The sequence below is a fragment of the Schistocerca serialis genome, chromosome 2 (genome assembly GCF_023864345.2).
Source record: "Schistocerca serialis cubense isolate TAMUIC-IGC-003099 chromosome 2, iqSchSeri2.2, whole genome shotgun sequence".
NCBI classification, from domain to species: domain Eukaryota; kingdom Metazoa; phylum Arthropoda; class Insecta; order Orthoptera; family Acrididae; genus Schistocerca; species Schistocerca serialis.
In genome coordinates, this window is record NC_064639.1 from 683,210,938 (window position 1) to 683,226,513 (window position 15,576).

A 15,576-nucleotide genomic window follows, 5' to 3' on the forward strand; every position below is an offset into this window, starting at 1 on the left:
CTGATCTTAGGAGAAAGAAAATAATGTATTGCAACTACTTGGGATTTGGAGTGTGTCTTTGGAAACCAGTCTGAAGGAAAAGAGATGAGACGTGACAGTGTAATTAGCAATTTGTAAATTTAAACTTTTAGGGATTATTTGGAAAGAGTTGATGTAAAGAGAAAAATGTCTGTTGTTTTCTTTTGAAATATTGCCATGCTTTCTGTTCCATATCCATGGTATTTGTTATGGGCTCAAAATGTTTATCAAGAACAGTTGTCACAGGCTGGCAAAATCTCACTTTGTCATACATATTGAAATACAATCTGAAAATGATTAAGGATGTAATTTCTTCACTGAGATTCAAGGGCGTACACAGGAGCGGACAGGTCATATTAGTCTCAAGGAACAGGGAGCAGGAACAACAGGCAGCAGTTCTTAATAAATAAAACAGAAGAAAACCAGTGAAAAATTGATTTTAATAAACATTTTAAGCATGAGAATGCACTTGCGTAACATAACAATTTTTTAATTTAGAGTTAATTTTCTTGCATTTGCCGCAGATTTGTCAACTGTTTCCTTATCTAACATCTCACATTTTTCTTTCACGTAATTTCGGTGAATGCTCATCAGGCTCAACCCAGTGTGCCTTTCTTTCCCAAAGTGCTTCTAAGCCACGTCAATACCCTTCGAAGGCTACTGAAAAATCGCTTAGTGGTCACCGTTGTGCATGTGGAGTAGTGCTCAAAATTTGTAGTGCTTTTCTCATGTTAGGGGAAAAGATATTGGTCTCATTAAACAGGTCAATGGCTTTTATGTCCCTTAACTTACTTCAGGCATATTCTTTTTCCTCCATAAATTGTGCTGTAGGTCCAGTTCTCTGGAGATTTCATCCAGACCACAATTTTTTAAAAAATAGTTCTGCATTTTTATGAAATTTTTTTATACTAATTTTGCTCATATTCAGGGAATGTAGCTTATTTAGAGCAAAAGCTGGAGTATTTTCAGGTGAAAATCAAATACTTAACAATGACATGAGTGATTCGATGTATGGCATTACCAGCAAGCCCCCTGCGGGTTCGGGGGTAAGAATAGGCCCGCGGTATTCCTGTCTGTCGTAAGAGGCGACTAAAAGGAGTCTCAAACGTTTCGGCCTTCTGTGATGGTCCCCTCTTGGGTTTGACCTCCTTTTTTTTTTTTCCAAATTTCCGTTGTTAGTGCGTGCCATTTGGGGAAGGACGCCTTACATGGTGTTTTTCTATTGGTCCATCATGCACCACCATCTTGCATGTTACCTATTGTTGTGTGGCGGGATTTACACCCAATGTCTTCTGGGTTGCCTCCTTCTCGCCTTGTGCGCAATCCCATTCTTAGCGCCCACGACAACTGTGGACCCTTTCAACACCTAAAATCCAGCACGGTAGCCAGTCCGTTGTGGTGGGGTTGTCATGTACCCTCTTGGTGGTAGCCCCCTGACCACGCAGGGATCGCACTACAGATGCCAGAGCTGTTTCCTCCCCATGCATGCCAAGGAGTATGTGCCCATCCAGTGTGGGGCACGGGGACTCCGGGCAACGGAATATCGGCCAGGTACCCGTTGCTTTGGCTCGGTGGCGCCCTTGGGGAGAGCCCTCGTTCGGAGTAGGTGGCATCTGGGCGGATGTGGCGCAATGAAGCGCAATAAATCACACCAAGCTGGTGGTCGCACGGCCACCAGTGTCTCTAAGCGAGGTAGAGTAGACTTTGATGCTGCGCAATATGACCCTCAGTCGTTCCCCTCGTTGGCTGCGCCATGGGAGGGACACCGATCTAGTGCCAAGCGGGAGCCTTACGTACCGCAATACCTTGTCTGCAGCAGGACTGATGGTGACTCCTTTCTTACGACGAAGCCTCTGTTTTTAGTGGAACATCTGGAGGATAAGTTTGGGGAAGTGGCGGGGTTGTCTAAAATGAGGAATGGGTCCATCCTCCTCAAGACGTCCTCCCCAGCCCAGTCACGAGCGTTGCTCTTGTGTGATAAGCTGGGTGACGTCCCTGTTACCGTCACTCCCCACAGTAGCTTAAATATGGTCCAGGGGATTATTTACCATCGTGACCTCTTGTTACAATCTGATGACGAGCTGAGAGCCGACTTGGAACGACGTGGTGTACATTTTGTCCGTCGTGTACATAGAGGACCCAGGACTAACAGGGTGGCCACCGGTGCCTTTATCTTGGCCTTTGAGGGTGATGTCTTGCCCGAGAAGGTCAAAGTGATGGTTTACCGTTGCAACGTCAAGCCATACGTCCCTCCCCCGATGCGGTGCTTCCAGTGCTGGAAGTTTGGGCATATGTCCTCCCTTTGCCCATCCAGCGCTACATGTCGAGATTGCGGACGCCCCTCTCATCCCGATTCTCCATGTGCGCCTCCACCTGTATGTGTCAACTGTGGGGAGCACCACTCTCCATGGTCGCCAGATTGCCCCGTTCTTCATAAGGAGCGGAAGATTATGGAATTTAAGACCCTGGACCGGCTTACTTATCGAGAGGCAAAACTGAAATATGAAAAGTTGTATCCTGCTTCCATTCGAACATCTTATGCTGCAGCCACGTTATCGTCGCCCACGCGAGCGACGGTTGTCGCCTCATCTGTGCTGCCTTCAGTGGGCCCTCAGTGCCGTGCATCTCTGTCTGCCCCCCTCGTGCCTGGGGGCAAGCCTTCCTCTGTTGCCCCCTTAGCAGTTGGGGGCAAACCCTCTTCTGTCGCCCCCCCCACGCTTACTTCGGGAGTGACATCTCCAAAACCGGGGGGCTCGATCCCTCCCCCTCCCCCTCCTTCTCCGCCGGCGTTGCCTCTGCCGGTTCCTCTCTCGCGGAAGGGGTCCCTCGGGGCTCTCCCTTCCTCCGTTTCTTCTCCTACCCAGCCGGATGTCAGCCAGTGGCTGAAGGTTCCGCCACCTGCTGGTCGTAGGGCTTCTGCGTCGTCGTCAGCCTCCGATGCTCCTTCAGCTCTCACAGCCCTCTCACCCTAAGGGCCGACGTGAGAAGAAGGAACGGAATGTGTCCAAGAAGAAGGATGTTCCGGCGGTTTCAGTACCGCCTGCTGTACATAGTCCTGGCTCCGGGGATGAGGTGGAGATCCTCGCCTCTGCCGCGGATCTCGCCCTCACGGAACCCTTGGGGGCCTTTCCTATGGACTCAGCTGACTCTCCCCCGGTGGCGGCAGTTGGCTCTGAGGCGCCATCTGCCTCTTAGTCGCATTCACGCCCTCCCAGTCCCTTCCTTCTTCCATTCTCCAGTGGAACTGCAGCGGTTATTTCCGCCATCTGCCTGACCTCCGGATGCTTCTGAGTGTTTCCCCTGTTCTCTGCATTGCTCTGCAGGAAACTTGGTTTCCGGCAATGCGGACCCCCGCCCTTCATGGTTATCAGGGATACTATAAGAACCGCGCTGCCTGTCAACGAGCGTCAGGTGGGGTTTGCCTCTTTGTTCACCACTCTGTCTGTAGCTCGCCAGTACCCCTTCTGACGCCTTTAGAGGCAGTCGCTGCCAGGGTTGAGCTCTCGCCGGCTATTACTGTTTGCTCTGTTTACATTCCTCCGGATGGGGAGCTCCCCCGCCATGTCTTGGCTGCGCTGCTGGCTCAACTCCCGCCACCTTTGCTGCTTCTGGGCGATTTCAATGCCCACAACCCTCTCTGGAGTGGGACTGTCTCTGATGACCGCGGTCGGGCCGTGGAGCATGTGTTGGCTCAGCTCGACCTTAGCCTCTTGAACACCGGTGCTCCCACGCATTTCAGTGTGGCCCATGGCTCGTTCTCGGCCATCGATCTCTCCCTTTGCAGCCCTGGACTTGTCCCATCCCTCCACTGGAGAGTGCATCCTGACCTGTGTGGTAGTGACCATTTTCCCATCTATTTGTCACTGCCCCAGTGTCATTCTTCTGGGCGCCTGCCCCGCTGGGCTCTCCACAGGGCTGACTGGCCGGATTTTACTTCCGCTGCAACCATTGAGTCTCCCCCACAGGGTGACATTGACGAGGTGGTCCGTGTCTTAATCACGTCCATCATTTCAGCGCCCGAGGCTGCCATCCCCCGTTCTTCTGGCCTCCCTCGGAGGAAGGCTGTACCCTGGTGGTCGCCGGAGATTGCTGAGGTTATTCGCGACCGTCGGCGGGCTCTCCAGGGTCTATGGCGGCACCCGTCTCTCGAGACCCTCATCGCCTTTAAGAGGCTCCGTGCCTTGGCCCGTCGTCTTATTGAACGGCGTAAGCAGGAGTGCTGGGAGAGGTATGTCTCATCCTTGGGCTCCCGTGTCTCCCCCTCCCTTGTGTGGTCCCGGATCCGGCGGATTTATGGATACCAGACCCCTATGGGTGTCCCTGGGCTCTCCTTGGACGGCGCTGTCTGCACGAACGCTGCCGCCATTTCTGAACAGCTTGCCGCGCACTTTGCTAAGAGCTCTGCGACTGCATCTTATCCCCCCGCCTTTCGCTCTCTCAAGGAGCGAGCTGAGCGGACGCTTTTCTCATTCCACAAGCGTCGTTCTGAAAAATACAATGCTCCTTTCAGCGAGAGGGAATTCCTCGCTGCCCTCGCCGATTGCCCTGATACAGCACCAGGACCAGACTGCATCCATGCGCAGATGCCGAAGCATCTCTCCAGGGACTGCCAGAGACACATTTTCGCGATATTTAACCGCATTTGGAGCGAAGGCGTGTTCCCGTCGCAATGGCGAGAGGATGTTATTGTCCCCATCATGAAGCCCGGTGCGGAGCCACTGGCGGTGGACAGCTATCGTCCCATTACCCTCACCAACGTTTTGTGCAAATTGCTCGAACGTATGGTGGGGCGGCGTATGTGTTGGGTTCTTGAGTCGCACGGTCTCCTCGCTCCATCCCAGGGTGGCTTCCGTCGGCGCCGGTCTGCTGCGGACAATTTGGTGCGCCTGGAATCTGCTATTCGTATGGCCTTTGCCCAGCGTCAGCATCTCGTTGCTGTATTTTTTGATCTGCGGAAGGCGTATGACACCACATGGAGGCATCACATCCTTGCCACGTTGCATGCGTGGAGTCTTCGTGGTCGGCTCCCGGCTTTTCTTCAAACCTTTCTATTGCGCCGCTCTTTCTGGGTGCAAGTCGGTGCCGCCTCTAGTTCATCTTATACACAGGGAAATGGGGTCCCGCAGGGCTCGGTGTTGAGCTCTCCTTATTTCTAGTGACCATTAATGGTCTGGCTACAGCCGTGGGGTCGTCGGTGTCTCCATCTTTGTATGCTGAAAACTTCTGCATATCCTTTAGCTCCACGACTACGGGAGTCGCCGAACGCAGGCTGCAGATAGCCGTTCGGAAGGCAGCATCATGGGCTCTGACTCATGGTTTTCAGTTCTCTGCAGCCAAGACTCGAGTTATGCACTTCTGCAGGCGTCGGACGGTCCACCCTCATCCTGAACTTTACCTCGACGGCCACCTGCTTGAAGTGGTGGACACTTGTCGCTTCTTAGGACTCGTGTTCGATGCCCGGCTCACATGGGTTCCTCATATTACTCAGCTGAAGCAAAAATGCTGGCGGCACCTCAACGCCCTCCGCTGCCTCAGCCACACATCTTGGGGTGCGGATCGCTGCACGCTGTTGCGATTGTACAGAACCCTTGTGCAGTCCAGGCTTGATTATGGGAGCCTGGCCTATGGGTCTGCATCACCCTCAGTGTTGAAGTTGTTAGATCCCATACACCACTGTGGGGTTCGGCTTGCCACTGGCGCTTTTCGTACGAGCCCCGTGGATAGTCTCCTGGTGGAGACCGGGGTTCCCCCGCTGCGGATTCGCCGCCATCGGCTGCTCGCCGACTATGCTGTCCACGTGCATTGCTCGCCGGGCCATCCCAATCATCGCCTGCTTTTCCCTGCCATGGTCCTCCATCTGCCCGAACGGCGACTCAGGTCTGGGCTTTCCATAGCTGTCCGCGTCCAGTCCCTGCTGTTGGAACTGGGGTCATTCCCTCTTCTGCCTCCTTTCCGGGTCTGTGCACCTACGCCTCCCTGGTGTTTGCCCCAGCCGTCTGTCCGTCTGGACTTGGCACAGGGTCCCAAGGACTCGGTTCCGCCTGTGGCCCTCCGTCGCCGTTTTCTTGAGCTCCTCGCCTCATTTTCGGACTGTGAGACTGTCTACACTGATGGTTCCCTGGTTGATGGTCGCACTGCCTACGCTTTTGCTCACACTGCCCGTGTTGAGCAGCGCTCCTTGCCGGCTGGCTGCAGTATTTTTACTGCAGAGGTGGTGGCCATATTGCGCGCTCTTGAGCATATGCGTTTCTGCTCAGGTACGTCCATCGTCATCTGTAGTGACTCCCTGAGCAGCCTCCAGGCCATATCGACTGCTGCTATCCCTCCTCTGGTGTCCTCTATTCAGGAGTCTGTTTCTGCCATTGCCCGTTCTGGTCGTTCGGTGGTCTTGGTTTGGACGCCAGGTCATGTTGGCATCCCGGGGAACGAACGTGTTGACAGGCTGGCCAAAGAGGCGATCGACGCCCCAGCTTTGGAGATCGGCCTCCCGGCTCGCGATCAGCAGCTGGTGTTGCGCCGTAAGGTGCTTGGGATGTGGTCTGCTGAGTGGCGAGGCATGACAGCCCCGAATAAACTGCGGGCTGTCAAGGAGACGACTGATGTGTGGCGCTCCTCCCTGCGGGCTTCTCGCAGGGACTCTGTCATCCTGTGTCGGCTCCGCATCGGCCATACCTACCTGACGCATGGCCATCTTTTGCGTCAGGAAGATCCCCCCCAGTGTCGGTGTGGGTCCCGGCTGACGGTCGCCCACATCTTGTTAGAGTGTCCCCGACTGCGCACCCTCCAGCAGTCTTTTAATCTCCCGGGCATTTTGCCTTTGGTTTTATGTGACAATGCCTCCATGGCTGACGACGTTTTAAATTTTATGTGTGGCAGTCCTTTTTATGGTTCCATTTAGAGAGGTCCTGCACCTTTCCCTTTCTGTGTCTCTTGTCCTCGTGTCTCTCATATTTGGTTGCAGATTTTAGTGTGTAGTCGGTTGGTTGACTCTTTCCCTTTTTTTTGTTCTTGTGGTCAGTCAACCAGTTTTCGGCCGTCGTCTTTTCTTCTGTTTCTTTCTGTCTGTACTCTTCTTGCCTGTAGTGTTCGTTGTTGCTTCTGTGTTCTTTTCGTGCCTGGGGGGGAGTCTCCTTCCCCTTGGGGTTTTACCTGCTCCGCGGATTTATGTCTCGCCTGTTTTTTGGAATGGGGGACTGATGACCTTCGCTGTTTAGTCCCCCTTAACCATCCCAACAACCCACCATTACCAGCAAACGTCATAATTATTCACTGTCACTGGCAGATTGCTTCTGAATTTTTCCTTACAAGCAAAGTGTGCAGCAGCAGTTCCTGTTTCCAATTCTTCTGCTGTGGCTTGTGCTTTTCCAAGTAATTCACTAGTTGTTCTGTCTGCTTCCTTTTGGTCATTAGTGAGAACGTCAAGGCTTCCTCACCAAGTGTTCCCTCACCATGATCATGTACATAGACTTAGATTACAGGACATTCGCCTCTAGTTCCAAAACTGCTGTGTATTTGGCTATTGTTTGTAAAGCTAAGAGGAACGCTGGCTTTGTAATGGTTGAATGCAACTGATTTTTTTGTTGCATAATTTCCCTCTGTGGACAATTTTTCTAGAGCTCTCACAACCTCTGTGAAATGCTGAGAAAATGGTCTGAGGGTTTAAATTTTTCAGACCAATTTGTCTCACACATTCATGATAAATTGGGAACATACTAAAGAATGTTAATAGTGTCTTTTACAGTGACAAGTATATCTAGTTTCCGGCACTGGATGTGCATTTTTCACCACGAGGTTGAGTTTATGACTTGAACAGTGAATGTATGAAGCTCGATAATACTTCTTTCTTAAAATGGCTGGCACAACGCTCTCTCCGCCTGCCATTGTTGGACAGCCATTGAAGCCAAATCCTACACAGTCTTCTACTGGGAGATTACCCCTGATCAGGAAACTGTCAGTTGCTTTGGCGATTGATTTCTACAGAACCTACAAATTCTTTCCAGATTTTCACTTTGCTTTCATCAGATAACCCCACACCTTTTGATAACTGTTCCTTCCCAGCAATATATGCTGTTTCATCAGCCAAGAGTATGTAAAACATTGATTTTTTAGTGTCAGTGGCTATATTCTCCCTAATAACATATCACAGAAATTTATCAATTGACTTTTCATTTTCAGCAGTGTGAAAGCAGCATTGCGGTAACAATTGTCCAGATGACTCCGTGACTTGTCGTCGCCAGAATTAATTCTTAAACTCAATAAATCTAATAAAACACCTTCTTCTGCCTGTTTCCTCTAAGAGGCATATCATGTGTACTGCAAAAAACTATAGAAGAAAGAATTGATGACAATATCTGCCTGTTTCCAACGATCACTTTTGATGCACATTATACAGTTGGAAGTCTACAGGAACTTGTTCAAGAAAAGTTTTTGCTGCAGCTGATGCTGTTAAGTGGAGTTGGGTTTTAACACGTTTTCGACAGTCTTCATGCGTATTCTTGAATTTTGTGAATGGTCTAATGACAAATGACCCCATAATACCTCTAACAGTGCCAGTGAGAAGGAAATAAAACACAGTACTTGCATAGGGCATCTTTTAGCAGCTTGGAATATACTAGCCATGGCGCATATTGTTCTCAGTTACAAGTTCAATGTTATTTATCTTATTGACATAAAATTCAGTTTTGAAAAACGGGCAGTATTTATTCTGACCTAAGAAAGAAACAGCAGTGTATAAGAATGTATGAATAGATCATTACAAAGTTTATAGCAGTTTCAGTACATGTGGGAGCTTTGTTGTTATCTATTGATTAATGTTTTTACAGCGAAAATTCGAGGTCCAAGGATTTAGTAAGAGTTCCTTCTTCTTTTCCACTGGTATACAAGTAATTAGCCCAATATAATGACCCAGATCATTTTCATTGTATTCACTTTTAATTGCAACTTCCGAATCGTCCTTGAACATACAAGCTCCTTGGATTGTTGAATGAGAATTATGTTCAGGGACTGCTACAGTTATTCTCTTGAATCTGATTGTTGCTCAGTGTCACCTTTAAAATTGTTGATTGTGGCAATTCAGTTTTATTATGATCATCATCACTTCCACTGCTGCTATTTTGACTCCTTTTCTCTTCATGAGAAGTAGACCCTACAAAATAGATAAATTAATTTATTTCCTCCTGTTTAGCCATAGAATGAAAATAGAGTTAATATAAGTGGAAGACAGATACATTTATTCATAACATAATAACTTTCAAGTGCCAAGTAACAATATTATTTCTTCCACCAGTCCATGAGCCGTAAGAAATTATTATTATAGTTTGGGAACTTGTTAATTTATCCATGTCATGTAAACTACTATGATTGATTTTGATAAATCACAAAGCAAACATGATTTATTATCCAAGCAACAATAAATTTGTGTGTGGAACTAAAGGAATTTTCTATTGTAACTCTCTCAGTAAGAAAAATCTTCAGTTTTGGGAAGAGACAGAAGACTGATGGAGCCATATCAGGTGAATAAGGCAGGTGTGGCAACATTTCATACCTTAGTTCGTGTAATTTTGCCATGGCGACAGCACTTATGTGGTCGCACATTGTCTTGATGGAAGATGACTTTCTTCCTTGCCAAACCTGGCCATTTTTGCATATCTCATGTTGCAATTTCTCCAGTAGGTTAGCATAGCATTCTCCAGTAATTGTTTGTCCAGTGGAGAAATAATTCACGTTAAAATATACAGTCCTTGATTATTACTTGCAATTAATTTACATGTCTCAACAGTATTGTCATCTGACAGCAGTTGTATAAAATAATCAAAACCGGTCAAGGGCAAAATAAGTATTTAAATGGAACCAGTCAATGTTTCTTGTTCTTACCACATGCCTACAATTATTTCACAGCATTACAAAACTGATATTGCTAAAGTTTGGCATATTTACCGCTCTGCATGATAGCATTGCTGACAAGAAAGTAAACTCACATTGTTTATTGTAGGTCATAGTATGCAACAATTAATTCCTTGTGTTAATGTATTTCAATAGATTGTGCTCCAAGTTCCTGAATTTTACTAATGTACGGATCATAAGCCTATCTTAGAAAATGAAACCTTTTTAATATTAAAATATTTTTACAGCAAGAAAGCATTTTGTATTTCAAAAAGCTGGGAGAAATGGTATTTATGGTGACGTAACAGTGCCCACAATTAGCAGAGCAGATTGCTTATTGCCAAAATTTATTTCCATAAACTTTCCTACTGACAGCCATGTGCGGATGACGTAAAAACAATGCTTGGGTCTGCAGGAACGAGTTCAGAATTTTGTGCAGGAGTGTGTGTGTGTGTGTGTGTGTGTGTGTGTGTGTGTGTGTGTGTTGAGGACAGTTGCCAGCTGCTCCCGCCCCCCTCCCCATGCTCCTCACTGGGTACGCGCCATATTGAGAGTTGCGCAGGTGTTCAATTTGTTGCAACAAAGGATGAATCTGAAAAAAGGATTAGAATACAAATGAAAGTTTTCAGGGCGTTAATAGGAAAGCATGCTTAAAATTATAAGAAAATAAGTTGTGATATTCATTCCTCTTCAAAACTTTACAGAAATTGTGGGCGAAAGATCTGTGTTTGGAATGGGAAGGGAGGAGTCAGAGATCTCAAAAACAGTGAGTGTGATTTTGGAACATTATTATTAAATTAATTGGAATATGGTTACATGGTTAAAAAATCTATGGAAAGATGTCATAATATTAACTTGAAAAAGTAAGAAGTGTTTACGGAAAATGTAAATTTACCAGTCAACCATTTTACGCTCACGTAACTACCTCATTAGCACATGCCAAGAAGGTTCCTTGGTACTCTTGTAAGGTTGATTGAAGTGGCCAATTTGAGTGTGGTTCGGGAAGTTACCCATATTTGCACTATGCTTGTGTTACTGTGTTTATCTGAGTATAAGAGTACCCTGACTATTAGGTGCCCCTTTTCTTTTTAAGAGGCTCAATGAGAAAATTTATTTCTTAACATTTTCTGCTAATCGAAACTTTTATTGAAATAAGGGGCTGTCTACAGAGTTAACATTACATCAATTCCAAATTGAGCCTGTGTCATTTATTGATAGTCTACAAGGAGAATTAAAATAAACAAAAAAATTGTTTACATTAGTTTTTATTTTCACTACCTATTTTGTTTACTTAGGCTGTTGTCTATGGTGTCACTACTTTTAACTGTCATCATCCTAACAGGACAGCTGTGGAACTTGTATCTCTGCTGTCACAAATATTTGGCTGTTTATTGCAATATGTTGTGCTTTCTAAGGTCGTAGTTACTGTGGAACCTGAGAACTGAAAACAATGTGTAACGGATTATGCTTCTATACTAACTACTGACATGAGAATGTTACAATGTGTTGAGGTTCCAAACATATCGTCTGCCCACTGCTCTCTCATTGGCTGTGCAGAACTGGCAGCTGACTCGCCTCCAAACATTCGCATCATACCTCACAGTGAGTGTTGATAACATTGCTGCACAAAACAAATTAGTGTGCCACTGGCATCTATCTTGACTTTTAGCATCTCCTTCTGGAATGTATGCTATATTTGTTCAATTTTAAAGTGAATATGATTCTGAGTGCAAATGGATTCAGGCAAATTGCATTTTAAACATGGTAGATGTTCATAAAAAGCCAAAATATGCAGTATACATCCCCATGGTTGACTGCACAATGAAATTTCTGCCTGCTCAGCATACCCCTCCCTGCACGGATCTTGTTCTCAGCTGAGCTGGGTCACTGTTCCCTCTTCCAACTTTCCTTGCTGTGCTTAGCAACAGTGAAACATGGACAGCAATATCTTCTAGGATGCAGATCATATGTAACAGCGGCAGCTAATACATAAATAAAAGGTCACAATCCATATTGCATCCAGTTTTTGAAATTCCACTCATCCTGCGACCTAGGATGTCTAATCGTACTATCTCCACATCAGGTCTTTCCCCTGTAATCTATTATCATGACAAGAATTACATACTGTTTAATATGATTTATTTTGTTTGTTGGACATTTCATTCTGGATTAATTTTCCTTGCTGTTTTGCCTGAATATCGTCACCTTCTTCTAAAGCTGATTAAAAGCTGGTAACAATTTTCTCCGGTGTTCTAATATATGTACAGGGACTGTATTTCTCATTGCATCCTGTTTTGTTTCTTGTGTATTTATATGATATCCATACATGCATGAAAACTTTTATTGCAAACCTGTTCAAATACAGCCAAAGTTTGTAAGTTGATAGAATTTAATTTTATTTGCTCCTGTGTTTCACAGAACTGACAATTTTTAACAAGAGCCTTAGACTATTGTAGTGGCTAGTTAATAGTTTCTCGCTTATCCCTTGCACGAGGCTGTGGGACAAATGTCACGTGATTGTTCGAGCGAGGTTGATTCTGTGTCAAGCACTTCAGCAATTTGGAAATCTCAAACCTATTCATCTGCCAATATTGTTTGATATGACCTACCCCTCAGAATTCTTCAAAATAAATAAGCATGAAACCTCAGTAGCCAAAGCTTCATCTGTAAATGTAAGAGGAACCCACTATCAGACAATGTAAAAACATTGACCTCCGCAATGATAGTTCAAGCTGTGGATATGAGATGACCCCATATTTTTTGAAAGATGAATTTGGTAACAAACCTTGTCCTATAAGCGGGTAAATATGAAATTAATATTATGACACACTTCTACAGATTGTTTCTTTCTTTTACTATGTATCCATATTACTATTAATTTAATAATAGTGTTCCGAAATGACACTCACTTTTTTTTAAGATCTCAATTTCTCGGCTCCCATTTTCAAATCTATATCTTCTGCTCACAATTTGTATAATTTTTTGAAGAAGTATGCTTTCCTATTAATGCCCTGAAAATTTTCAGTTGTATTCTAATCCTTTTTTTTTTTTTTCAGGTGCATTCATTTTTGCAACAAGCTCAACAGCTGTTCTCATTGAAGAAATTACAACCTTAACCATTTCAGATTCTATTTCAACGTGGATACCACATAATGAGAGTTTACCAACATCTGCCATCTGTTTTTGATAAATATTTGGAGCCCATTACCGAAACCATGCATATGGAACAGAAAGTGTGGCAGTATCTCAAAATAAAACTACAGATATTTATATCTTTACATCATTTCTTTCCAAGTACTTCCTTGAAGCTTAAATTTACAAGCTCACTGGAATTTATAAAACAACTGATCATCACATTCTAACTGAAAAATGTCCATCCCCGGTAGCTGAGTAAGCACGACAGAATGTCAATCCTAAGGACCCAGATTCGATTCACGGCTGGGTCGGAGATCTTCTCCGCTCAGGGACTGGGTGTTGAGTTGTCCTAATCGTCGTCATTTCACCTCCATCGACACGCAAGTCGCTGAAGTGGTGTCAAATCGAAAGACTTGCACCCAGTGAATGGTCTACCCGACAGGAGGCTCGAGTCGCACAACATTTATTTAACTGAAAAATTAGGCAAAAAAAAGAAGGAAGGAAGGAAGGAAGAGGGGAAAATCTGTTGACGCTTTCTGTTCTGCTCACTCACTGATGATCAAAAAGTTTGCAGTACTGCAGAGACATGAAAGGATTGGGTACTAGGGACGCAGACCTCAAGTTTCGAATCATATCAGATGATGAAACATGGTGTTGTTAATATGAGCTATTTGTAAAGTGCCAAAGCTCGGAATTGGAAGGTCCAGAATATCTGACACCGAAAAAGTATGCATGTGGAAAAGGTGATCAAGACGCTGTTAACTATTTACTTTGATTAAAAAAAATTATCCACAAAGGATTCTGTCTAGAAGATCAATTGGTGAAGGTAAATCACTACTTTTTGTTTTAAATTGTTTATGAGTGGTGATTGTTCGGGTTCGACCTGAATACAGAATTAAGGAACTTGATGTTTGTTGCACGAGAATGTAGCAGCAAACAACAGTTAAATTACACGCAGTTTTGTGGCTCAAAAATGTATCGTGGTGCTTGAACACTCTACTTATTCTGATTTGTTTCTCTGCCATTTTTGGTTTTTTTCCAAATCCAAAAATGGCAATGAAAGGAAAGTGTTTCAACATGTTTTTGGGTATCCAGAAGGCTTTGACCGTGGTACTGCAGGTAATTTCAGAGGTTGAGTATCAGAATTGTTTTGAACAATTTGCCCAATGCTTCCAGTTGTGTGTTGACATACAAGGTGATTATTCTGAATAAAAAGTCACATAGACAAAAAAATAAATGGATATTATTTTATTGAATACCATTCACCTTTCATGTGGGGTGGTCTGTATACTGTAGGCATAAGAATTGAAATATCTTTTGTGAATAATTTTGAGATTAATTTACTAACATGTTGGATATGATGGATTTGATCATGTTGTTGTTGTTGTTGTTGTTGTTGTCTTCAGTCCTGAGACTGGTTTGATGCAGCTCTCCATGCTACTCTATCCTGTGCAAGCTTCTTCATCTCCCAGTACTTACTGCAACCTACATCCTTCTGAATGTGCTTATTGTATTCATCTCTTGGTCTCCCTCTACGATTTTTACCCTCCACGCTGCCCTCCAATGCTAAATTTGTGATCCCTTGATGCCTCAGAACATGTCCTACCAACCAGTCTCTTCTTCTTGTCCAGTTGTGCCATAAACTCCTCTTCTCCCCAATTTGATCATATTGGTATGTAATTTTAAATAAGTATGTGGCAGACATTAATAATATACAAATGTGTACTTTGGCTGTGCCAATTATATTAAGTTTTTGTTTGGGTATCAGAGTGATGTACCATACAGAATGATAGGATAACTATTGATAGTTTAAGGTACAATAAATTTTATGTGGTCCTTGTAAGATTTGTTCTTGGATCATTACACACTATTGAACAACTTATATCAAAATAGGCAATTTTAAAATATTGCCCCAACTTGATAAATTTCCACAGATGCCCACAGGCTAAAGCTGTAGCTGTTCTGTATCCAGAATCAACATCATCAACAACAATAACAACATAAAAAAGTCTGTGTTGTACTTTGCTAAATGTCTTTGAATTTATGCTATCCTCAGAGCTTTTGTCAGTTGCTCATTATTTGAACACTTCTTTTCTTGTAAGCCTGAGTGAGATAAAGTTGCTTATAACTGTCCTGCTGGTCATTCAGTTAGTTGCAAAGAAAAATAAACATACTATAATGGCCAATAATCGTTATTTATAACAGTAATAAGTTATTATGATTGTGGAAATCAAAAAGTAATCAAGTGCTTAAGTGAAGTAGAACTGACTCTAAATACCGGATCTGACAGCAGAATCAATTTGATATAGTAATGAATTAAAAGCCCAGTGTACTGCAGGCACTGTGGGATAGGGTGTTGTGGAGATGAAGGTGAAAGTTAAACACACTTATTGCGGTGTTCGCTCCACTACAGAGTAACAGTCCGAAAACGACCAGTAGGCTAAGTCACTCTTGACCATAGCTTTTTCTCTCAGGGGTCCTGTCAACTGTGGCATACAGGTGAGCGCGTAAGTTGACTTTGTATTGTCTAATGTGACAACA

At 44.6% G+C, this 15,576-nt stretch overlaps 1 protein-coding gene across 2 annotated transcripts in view; it reads left to right on the forward strand.

Annotated features, from left to right (window-relative positions):
* Nucleotides 1-15,576, forward strand: part of LOC126457806 (poly(A)-specific ribonuclease PARN-like) — a 300,822-nt gene that overhangs the window by 147,350 nt on the left and 137,896 nt on the right. The gene's annotated exons all lie outside the window — the stretch shown is intronic.